We start from the raw sequence: 9813 nt of genomic DNA on the forward strand, positions 1-9813 counted from the left end.
TGTTTAGACATGCTTCAGTCCCTGGGGTCTGTCATCTTATATTTGCTGGTAATGAAGAGCTCTCTCAGTTGTCCCCCGAGGGACAGGGGACACAGGGTCCAACAACACATAGTCACGGGGGACTCCCCACGTTGCCCCGCGATGGTCTTCAATCTTCAGTTTCCTGTAGTTCTGTCTGCCTCTACAGACGGAGCTGGTTTCTCCCTGAACTTCATCCTTTTAGCTTGTTACATGAAAATTCACTCACATTTTCTCTGGCATCTTATTTCACCATAGTCCATATCCTGGGACGTTGTCCTGCAGTCTTTGCTTGAAGGAAAGAAGACATAAGTCAGCAGAGGGCAGACCAGGGTCCAGGTGCATGTCAGGGTGCAGACTGCGACCCCCTCCACCCCCTACTCCAGTCATCCAGAGCTCTGAGGCTTTGTTAAGAATTGTGATAACTACAGGAAATGCCCAAATTCATAAACGCTCTTCAAAAACTTTTTTTTAAAAAAATTGGACAAGAAACTACCATTTAAAAGCTTAAAACTAGTCTCCAAAAAGAAGATGACTAACCTATCTTTAAAAAAATAAAAGATTAGGATCTGGAGCCATAGCACAGTGAATAGGGTGTTTTCCTTGCTCGCAGCCTACGACGGGTTCGATTCCCAGCATCCCATATGGTTCCCTGAGCACCGCCAGGAGTAATTACTGAGTGCAGAACCAGGAGTAACCCCTATGCATCGCCGGGTGTGAGCCAAAAAGAAAAAAAAAAGATTAGTGGTGCATAAAATATATGTAGGCTCCTTTCGCACACAACAAAAGTATTTACTGTCAAAAATAAAAACAGAATGTCCTGGGCTGAAGCAATAGTACAGTAGATTTGACGTTTGCTTTGTGCAGTCAACCGGAGTTCCATCCCTGGCACCCCATCTTGTCTCCCTAGCCTGCCAGAAGTGATACCTGAGTAAGGAGAGCGTGGAGTAAGCCCTGGCCAAGTAAATAAAATAAAGAATTTGTTTGTTCTAAAAAATGGAATGTAATTTTCAAGTCGGTATGGACAGAAAATTTTTCATCTTAAACCTACTTAGGGGAAAAAAATCATGTCCTCAGTGTGACATTGCTGAGATATTTTAGTGTATCATAAATTTTGTTATTTTAGTTTTTAAAGCCTTAAGAAAACTGGGACAGGAAAATAAACATCAAGATCCCAGACTTTCTGATATCCTCAGAATAAGGTTTATAATCAAGATCAAATCATAATAGCTTTTTTGAACATTTTAAAAAGTACCTGTACAATTGCAAATCACTTCTATACTTTTTGTGACAGGGGTGGGGAGGTGTATGTGGAGGGTCACAGCTGGTGGTGCTCAGAGATTACTCCTGACTCTGTGCTGCACTCCTGGCAGGCTAGGGGGACCAGATGGGGTGCCAGGGATCAAACCCTCTTAGCAGCATTCAAATCAAATGCCCAATACAAACTAGGAGCCCCACCTGCTGTACTATTTCTGTCCCCTTCAATATTTTCTTGAAGGGCATCACTTACCTAACTTTCTCTAACCCCGCACATATAAAGCACATGGGTTTTATTCATTTACTTCAGTTTTTGATTGTTGAATACCATGTTATAAGCTTACAATATTTTTGGTAATGAAGAACCAAATTTTCTATGTATATCACTATCACTATCACCCCGTTGTTCATAGATTTGCTCAAGCGGGCACCAGTAATGTCTCCATTCATTCCTGTCACGTGCTAATGTAGCCTGATGGCATACTGGGGGCTCTTTCAGGATCAGGGGAATGAGGACCAATTAATATCATTGTTACTGTTTTTGACATATTGAGTACGCAATGGGTAGCTTGCCAGACTCTGCCATGTGGTCAGGATATTCTCAGTAAGCTTGTCGGGCTCTCTAAGAGGGATGGAGACTTTTGGGGCAGCCTCTAATCACCTTTACAGGTGTTCCCAGTCAGGCACATATGTTGGAAGGATACTCTCGGTAGTCTGCTGGGTTCTCTGAGAGTGAGAACAAAATTTATGCATTTTTGAGAGAAAGAATAGAAAAATATAATCACAATTTATAATTAATTTTAGGGGGGAAATGTTTGGTCATGTGGAACCTATCAGATATGGAACCTATCAGATCAAAAAGTTTTAGGGAAAAGTATTATTTGCTCAATTTCAAAGAAAACAAAAATAACCATATAAGTTCAAAATCTTTCACATGAAGATAATTTAGAGTAAGGAAGGGGTGAAATGCCACAACTATCTTCAAATAGTTTCAATTTTTTTCAAACAGTTTATAGTAAACTATTAATAACCAATATATCCACTGCATTTAGTTACACAGACAATATTTGAAGTAGTTAGAGGAAATTGGAAATAATGGTTCATAAATCAACAATAACTTTTGTTATTGTTAACAAAGTAAAATTAGCCAAAATGTTGGTTTTTTTTTATCCTCACTAACACGCTAAACTACCTTGTTCCTTGTTTCTGTTACTTTTATGGGGAATGAATGGGAAGGGTATTGTCATATTCAATGGCTTTTGCTATTCTTGGCTCTGTGCTAAGGGGTTGTTCCTGAAAATAGAACAAGGGCCACTCCTCATACTGTCTCTCTAGCCTCATTTTCTCTGATATTTTTTTACATGCTTCAATTCACAAACTATTGACTTTAAATTCTCATACCACTCTCTTTAAAAGGTACTTAGAATTATATTGACTCATCATAATAATTCCATATCGAGATCCTTAGTAATTTCCTGTAGGACTGCGTGAGGGAAGTGGCACAAGACTACCAAATGCAGGCTGCGAAGAGATAGACCACCGCTGCACCTTTGTGTTTACACAGTTTCCCTTTGAAAAGTCATTTTACCTTGTAAAATAACATTCCTAAATTCCATGGATTAGAAATGGATTAGAATTCTGACATGCTGGAAGGTGGAGAGGGTCATTTTTCAGTTTACAGCACTTGAGGTTTCAAGAGCCCCTATCGACTACAAACACAGTGGCATGCTTTCAAATCTTCAGTCTCACAAAGTAGAAATGTAAGTTTTATTTATGTATTTGTTTATTTATTTAATGTTTGGAGGTCGGGGGCTACAACCAGCTGTGTTCATGACTTACTCCAGGCTCTGTTCTCAGGGCTCACTGGTGGTAGGGCTTGGGATGAAAGGGGGTTGATAGAGGGTGATGAGAATTAAATCTGAGTTGGCTGTGTGAAGGGCAAGCGCTTCCCCCACTGTATCATATCTCTGACCCCAAAACATCACTGTCACTGTCACTGTCACCATCCTCCCATTGTTCATCAATTTGCTTGAGCGGACCCAGTAACGTCTCCATTGTGAGACTTGTTGTTACTGTGTTTGGCATATTGAATGTGTCACAGGTAGCTTGCCAGGCTCTGCCATGCGGGCGAGATACTCTTGATAGCTTGCCGGGCTTTCCGAGAGGGGCAGAGGAATCGAACCCAGCTCGGCTGGCCAGTTACACGCAAGGCAAATGCCCTATGGCTCTGTTATCACTCCGTCCCCAAAACATAAATTTCTTTAATAGGGAAAATAAACCATAAAAGTCTTAGAGCAGCAAAATGAGTCAGATGAAATGACAATAATGAATTTATTTTTTAAGTTTGAGCATTTGGACAAATTCAAAACTATAGAATACAATGATTGGTCAATTACTTATCCAAGATTCTGTTTTTTTTCACTTTATATAATAAAAGCAATTTTAAAAATAGCTTATTATATAAAATATTTACTTAATTTGAATTAATTTTTCTGAAGTATGATTTAAATATTAGATTGGAATGCAAAAGTCCTTTGAAAGAAGTTGGAAAGTGTATATTTTCTCTTTTAGCAGTCATTTAGACACATTAGCAATACTGTTCTCATCTGAAGTATATATTATAAAATACCTTTATAACTGAAGTGTCTGACATGATTATATCTGTATATCATTTAGATATTTTTTAGAAGCCTTAAATAAAACTGTAAAGCAGGTGGCAAACCCACATGACATTTTTGTCTGTATATATGATTTAGGTTATCCTTTTCTAAATCACAAAGTACTTTGAACTCACAATTATACCTTGCAGTCTATAATTACATTCTACAATTATATAAAGAATGTTTTTTATAATATTGCAGGAGTTATTCTTTAGGAAGTAGATATAAATATATAATTGAATGTCAATAAATTTAGTGTTATGCTTACATGTTCTAACTACCCATTCTAAATCAATTCGAAAAATGTCAAAACTTTACAAAATAAAAATTCAAGTTTTATAATAAACTTATTGAGAGATTATGCACACACCCCCAGCACCATCTTTCAGCATACAGCAGCAAAGAAAATTGGCTGGCAGGCTCCACAACTCCCGGAGAATTCTCCAGGCCCCATACTGAGCCAATATCACCAGAAGGTCCCAGATGGGATAGGTGCTGTCTCCCCAACTTCTCCAGATGGAATCCCGGCGACCATGAGCTTCTACAAGTATGGCTCTGGTATTCGGGCACCAGGACTATTCTTCTGAACCACATGGGGATGCCGGGCCGGGCAGTTCTGCCCTGGCTCCCAGTCAGTCCCTGATCCCGGAAGTCATGCCCACAACGCACCCCCAGCGCCATCTTTCAGCACACAGCAGCAAAAAAAAAAAAAAAAAAAAAAAAAAAAACCTTGGCTGGCAGGCTCCACAACTCCCTGAGAATTCTCCAGGCCCCATACTGAGCTGATATCAATGGGAGGTCACTCACGACATTTCCTGTTATGCAAATTGAGCAATGAAAAGTAAAGTAAATGATCTAGTGTCTGTCCCTGGAAGGCAGGCTTGAATGGTGGTGGGAAAATCTGAGCAAAATATAATGGCCAACTGAAATGCATCTGGACTGTGCATTTAACTGTGGTGCTATGCTGCCCTGGGAGTGGAAGGGTGTTTGTCCCTCCGCCTGTCCCCCTTGCGGTGGCAGTATGGTGGCCTCCATCTTTTAGAGCCTAATGGACATCCAGTTATGAGACTGCATTAACGAGGCACGCGGGATGTCGTGGGATGGGGGAGTGGGATCGGCCCTTCTCCCTGTCCTGAAAAGGCCCCAGGTTGCCATCCACAAATGCCTCCTCTGGCTCCTGAATGACCATCATCCCAGAGGCACACAAACCAATGTCAGAACCCAGGGGCTTTTGGCAATAATTCCTCAGGCTTTTCCTCTGCCCCTCTCAGAGAGCCTGGCAAGCTACTGAGAGTATCTCGCCCGCACGGCAGAGCCTGGCAAGCTCCCTGTGACGTATTCGATATGCCAAACACAGTAACAACAAAGTCTCCATTGGAGACGTTACTGGGCCCGCTTGAACAAATCGATGATCAACGGGAGGGCCTTTTTTTTTTACTAAAATATCAGAAATCCAAAATCATGTGGCCACTATTGCGGCCACATGACATCATATGCTCTTCATAATCAGCAATAAAAAACAAATTATCTAATGATGTCTTTTTGGCAGGTCTGAATGTTGGGTAAAATTCCAAATAATAATGTTGGGTCTTTTGTCGTTATATTGAATGTGATCTATGTAGAGAGAGAGAGTAAAGTGGAAATATACCACACAGGCAGGGAGTAGGGTGGGGAGGGAGGTATACTGGGGTACTTGGTGGTGGAAAATGTGCACTGGTGAAGGGATGGATGTTTGATCATTGTATGACTGACCGAACTTAAACTGAAAGGCTTTGTGACGGTTCTCACGGTGATTCAATAAATAAAACTTAAAAAAAAAAAGAATTTTGCACACAATCTTAAAACTAACCTAAAACATGCATAACCCAGCAAACTTGATCATATTTGTATACTGTATAACAATCTATTTTTCAATACTTTGATCACTTTTAAGAGAAATTACATATTAATGTATTCAACTTCCAACCTTAGATTAAAACTAATCTCTTTTCGATAGACAAATGGGACTATCTTAAACTAAGAAGCTTCTGCACCTCAAAAGAAACAGTGACCAAAATACAAAGACAGCCTACAGAATGGGAAAGAATATTCACCAAATACACATCCGACAAGGGGTTGATTTCAAGGATATACAAGGTACTGGTTAAACTACACAAGAAGAAATCACCCAACCCCATCAAAAAATGGGGCGAGGAAATGAACAGAAACTTTCGCAAAGAAGAAATCCGAATGGCAAAAAGGCACATGAGAAAATGCTCTACATCACTAATCATCAGAGAGATGCAGATCAAAACAACAATGAGATATCATTTCACACCACAGAGACTGGCCCACATCCACAAGAACAAAAGCAACAGGTGCTGGCGCGGATGTGGCAAGAAAGGGACCCTCCTTCACTGCTGGTGGGAATGCAGGCTGGTCCAACCCTTTTGGAAAACAGTATGGACGATTCTCCAAAAATTAGAATTTGATCTCCCATTTGACCCAGCTATAGCACTCCTGGGAATATATCCCAGAGAGGCAAAAAGGTATAGTCGAAGTGACATCTGCAATTGTTTTTTCATTGCAGCACTCTTTACAGTAGCCAGAATCTGGAAAAAACCTGAGTGTCCGAGAACAGATGACTGGTTAAAGAAACTTTGGTACATTTACACAATGGAGTACTATGTAGCTGTTAGAAAAGATGAAGTTATGAAATTTACATACAAGTGGTACTACATGGAAAGTATCATGTTAAGCAAAATGAGTCAGAAAGAGCGGGATAGACACAGAAAGATTGCATTCATCTGGGGAACATAAAGCAACAAAACGGGAAACTAACACCCAGGAATGGCTCAGATTAGTACCAGGAATTTTGCTCCATGACTTGAAGGCCAGCCACATGTGCAGGTGAAAAGGAAGCTCAGATAGAGAAGAGAGCACCAAATAAAGGCTGTTGTGAAGACCCTCCCAGGGTGGGAGAGACATGCTAAAAGTAGTCTATAGACCAAACATGATTGCCACTCAATGCCTCTCTGGCAAAACACAGTACCCAAAAGAAGAGAGAGAGAACAAGGGGGTATGCCCTGCCATAGCGGCAGGGTGAGACGGGGGGGGGGGGGGGATGGGGGGAGGGATGCTAGGACCCGTGGTGGGGGAGGATGGGCACTGGTGGAGGGATGGGTACTTGATCATTGTATAACTGAAACCCAAGCACAAAAATTTATAAGTCTATAAATGTACTTCATGGTATTTCACTAATAAAAGGGTGTTGTCCCGCTCACCCGCTCCTCTCTGGAAAGAAAGATGGCGGCCACACGGGAGCCTTGTGGACAGCAGGTTTGAGCCGGGGGCGGGGGGCGGCAGGGGCCTCATGGGAAGGGGGGTGTTCTGGGCCGTCCTTCACACCCGACCAAGGTCACCAGCTGCCCCCCACGAGCGGCTCTCCGGCACGGCCACGACTCCAGAGCACAGAAACCAATCTCTTAACTATCTAACTTTTAATAGAAATACTTCCAGGGTTAATAAGTAAAACAGCAGAAATTCAAAACCGCGCGGCCGCTACTGCGGCCGCGCAACTTCATTTTATTCTTAAACCAATCTGTAAAAAGCAAATCATTTCACAACGCTGTTTCAGCATATCTGATTGGGGGGGGGGTCATAAACTCTAAACAATAATTGTGCATCTTCTATCGAAACAATGTATCTAGTCAAAGTAGATAGAGTATTAACTAGAACTCATCTGCCTCACAGGAATTGGAGAGGGGTGGGAGGTGGGGTTCTATTGGGGTTCACGGTTAAAAATAAGTATTGGTAAAGGGAAATGTGTTTGATACTTACATGACTGAGACCTAAACCCGAAAGCTCTGTAACTTTTCCCACAGTGATTCAATAAAGAAATAAATTATTTAAAAAATGATTAAATAAAAAAAAAGAAAAAAACTAATCTCTTTTCTGTTTGTGTGTTTGTGGGTACATATAGATATATTTTCCTTTCTTGAATATTTCATGTACATGGAATCATGCATGTTCCTTAGTAACTGATTTTTGAGATCATCCAAGTTATAATTATCAGAAATTTATTCAACTTTTGGTCAAATAACATTCCTTCATGCATATATACTATAATTTTTATTCAATCATCAATTTATGAACATTTTTGTTGATTTCACTTTTAGCTATTAAGCATAATGCTATCATGAATGTTTGAAATTAAATGTCTGCATGAACATATGTGAACACTCTATTAGTTTGAATAGAGTTCTAGGTCAGAGCTATTGAGTCATATGATTAGGCTACATATCATTTTGTGCAGAGAGAAGTTGAAATACATTTACTAGTTTTCAGGGATATATAATTTTGTTTTGAGGGGCCACACCTGGTGGTGCTCCAGACTTCTTTCTGGCTCTGTGCTCAGGGATAACTTTAAAACATTGCAGACAAAGTTCAAGCATGCGTTGAAGCTTGTAGATTCTTCATAGATGACTAAAGGATGATTATAAGCAACATGTTTTCAAAGTAATGGATGTAATTCTTTAATTTTTAAATATATGTTCTTACTTTTTAATCTTATTGAAGAATTTCGAATGTACTTAGAACTCTGTGTTTTTTTCAAACCTGCATAATAATAATAGTTTTAAAAAGTGGTATTTTATCAATAGCTTACCTGATTAAAAATCAATTATTTGAGAACTCAGGGAGATAATTCAATGGATTGAGTATATATTCATATATGATATGCCTGGTTTCTATCATCCAGGACTGCCAGGTGTGAACTGGGAGTTGTTCCTGACCACTACTGGTGTAACCCAACCACACACACACCTGCGCCCCACCAATAAATAAATCAATGAAACCCAAGCCCAACTTCTTAAAAAATCATGTTTCAAAACTTTTAAAGTGTATTTTAAGATGACTTTTATCTTTCTTTAAAATGTAGTGTGTGTGGGTAGGTTGGCGGTGGAGGCAGGGACATGGGGGTTGCAGCACAGCAAATAGGCTGCTTGCCTTGCACTGTGCAGACCAGGTTGAGCTCCCACACCATGTATGGACCCCTGAACCCACAAGGAGTGAGTCTTGAGCACAGAGTCAGGAGAAAGCCCAGAGCATAGTCGGGTGGGGCACAAAAATAAAGCAACGGATTCCGTTTCAGGGGTGCAGAGCTAGAGCTAGAGCAGCAGTCAGTGAGCTAGCTTGCTCTGCACGTGGTCAACCAGTGTTCTATCGCCAACAGCCTTAGCACCCTCAGGGGAGCAGGGATTCCTGAATTCAGAAGCAGGAGTAAGTCCTGAGCATAGCTGGGTGTGACCCAAAAACAAATTAACAAAGGGTTGTGTACTGAGATTTTGTCTCAAAGACAGAAAGATGATAACATGCACCAGTTCTGAATAATTTAGTAAGCATGATTTGAAGGGCAGAGTACAAATTTATCCTGCTCCACAGAGACAGAGCAAGGTATATAAATATATGATAATGGTTTAGTGCATAAAAGACTGAAAGAAGTGGGAGCTAGCATATGAGAAGATAACACTGCCCACATAGAAGGAACAGAAATACCATTTTTAGAATTAACAGAATTTGGGTGTTTCTTGAAAGATGTCTTCTTTTTAATGAAAAGTCAAGCATGTCTTTTTTATAATTAATTTTATATTTATTAAATATTTCAATTTAAATAATTGAAAACTCACTGAAAACAAACAAAAGAAAAACATTGTTCTGATTAAAGTAACAACTCTAGAGAGCAACTGCCAAAAAGCTTCTACCAAGGATTAAGATCCATTTCACAAGAGAGAGGAGATCAGATATAATGATGAGAACAACACTAGTATGTGCTGTAAATTTAATATGTAATTAAAGTTTTACTAATACATATTCTTTGATTTGGTAAGAAAAAATTGGG

Source organism: Sorex fumeus, unplaced genomic scaffold (genome assembly GCF_029834395.1).
Source record: "Sorex fumeus unplaced genomic scaffold, SorFum_2.1 ptg000037l, whole genome shotgun sequence".
Taxonomy (NCBI): Eukaryota; Metazoa; Chordata; class Mammalia; order Eulipotyphla; family Soricidae; genus Sorex; species Sorex fumeus.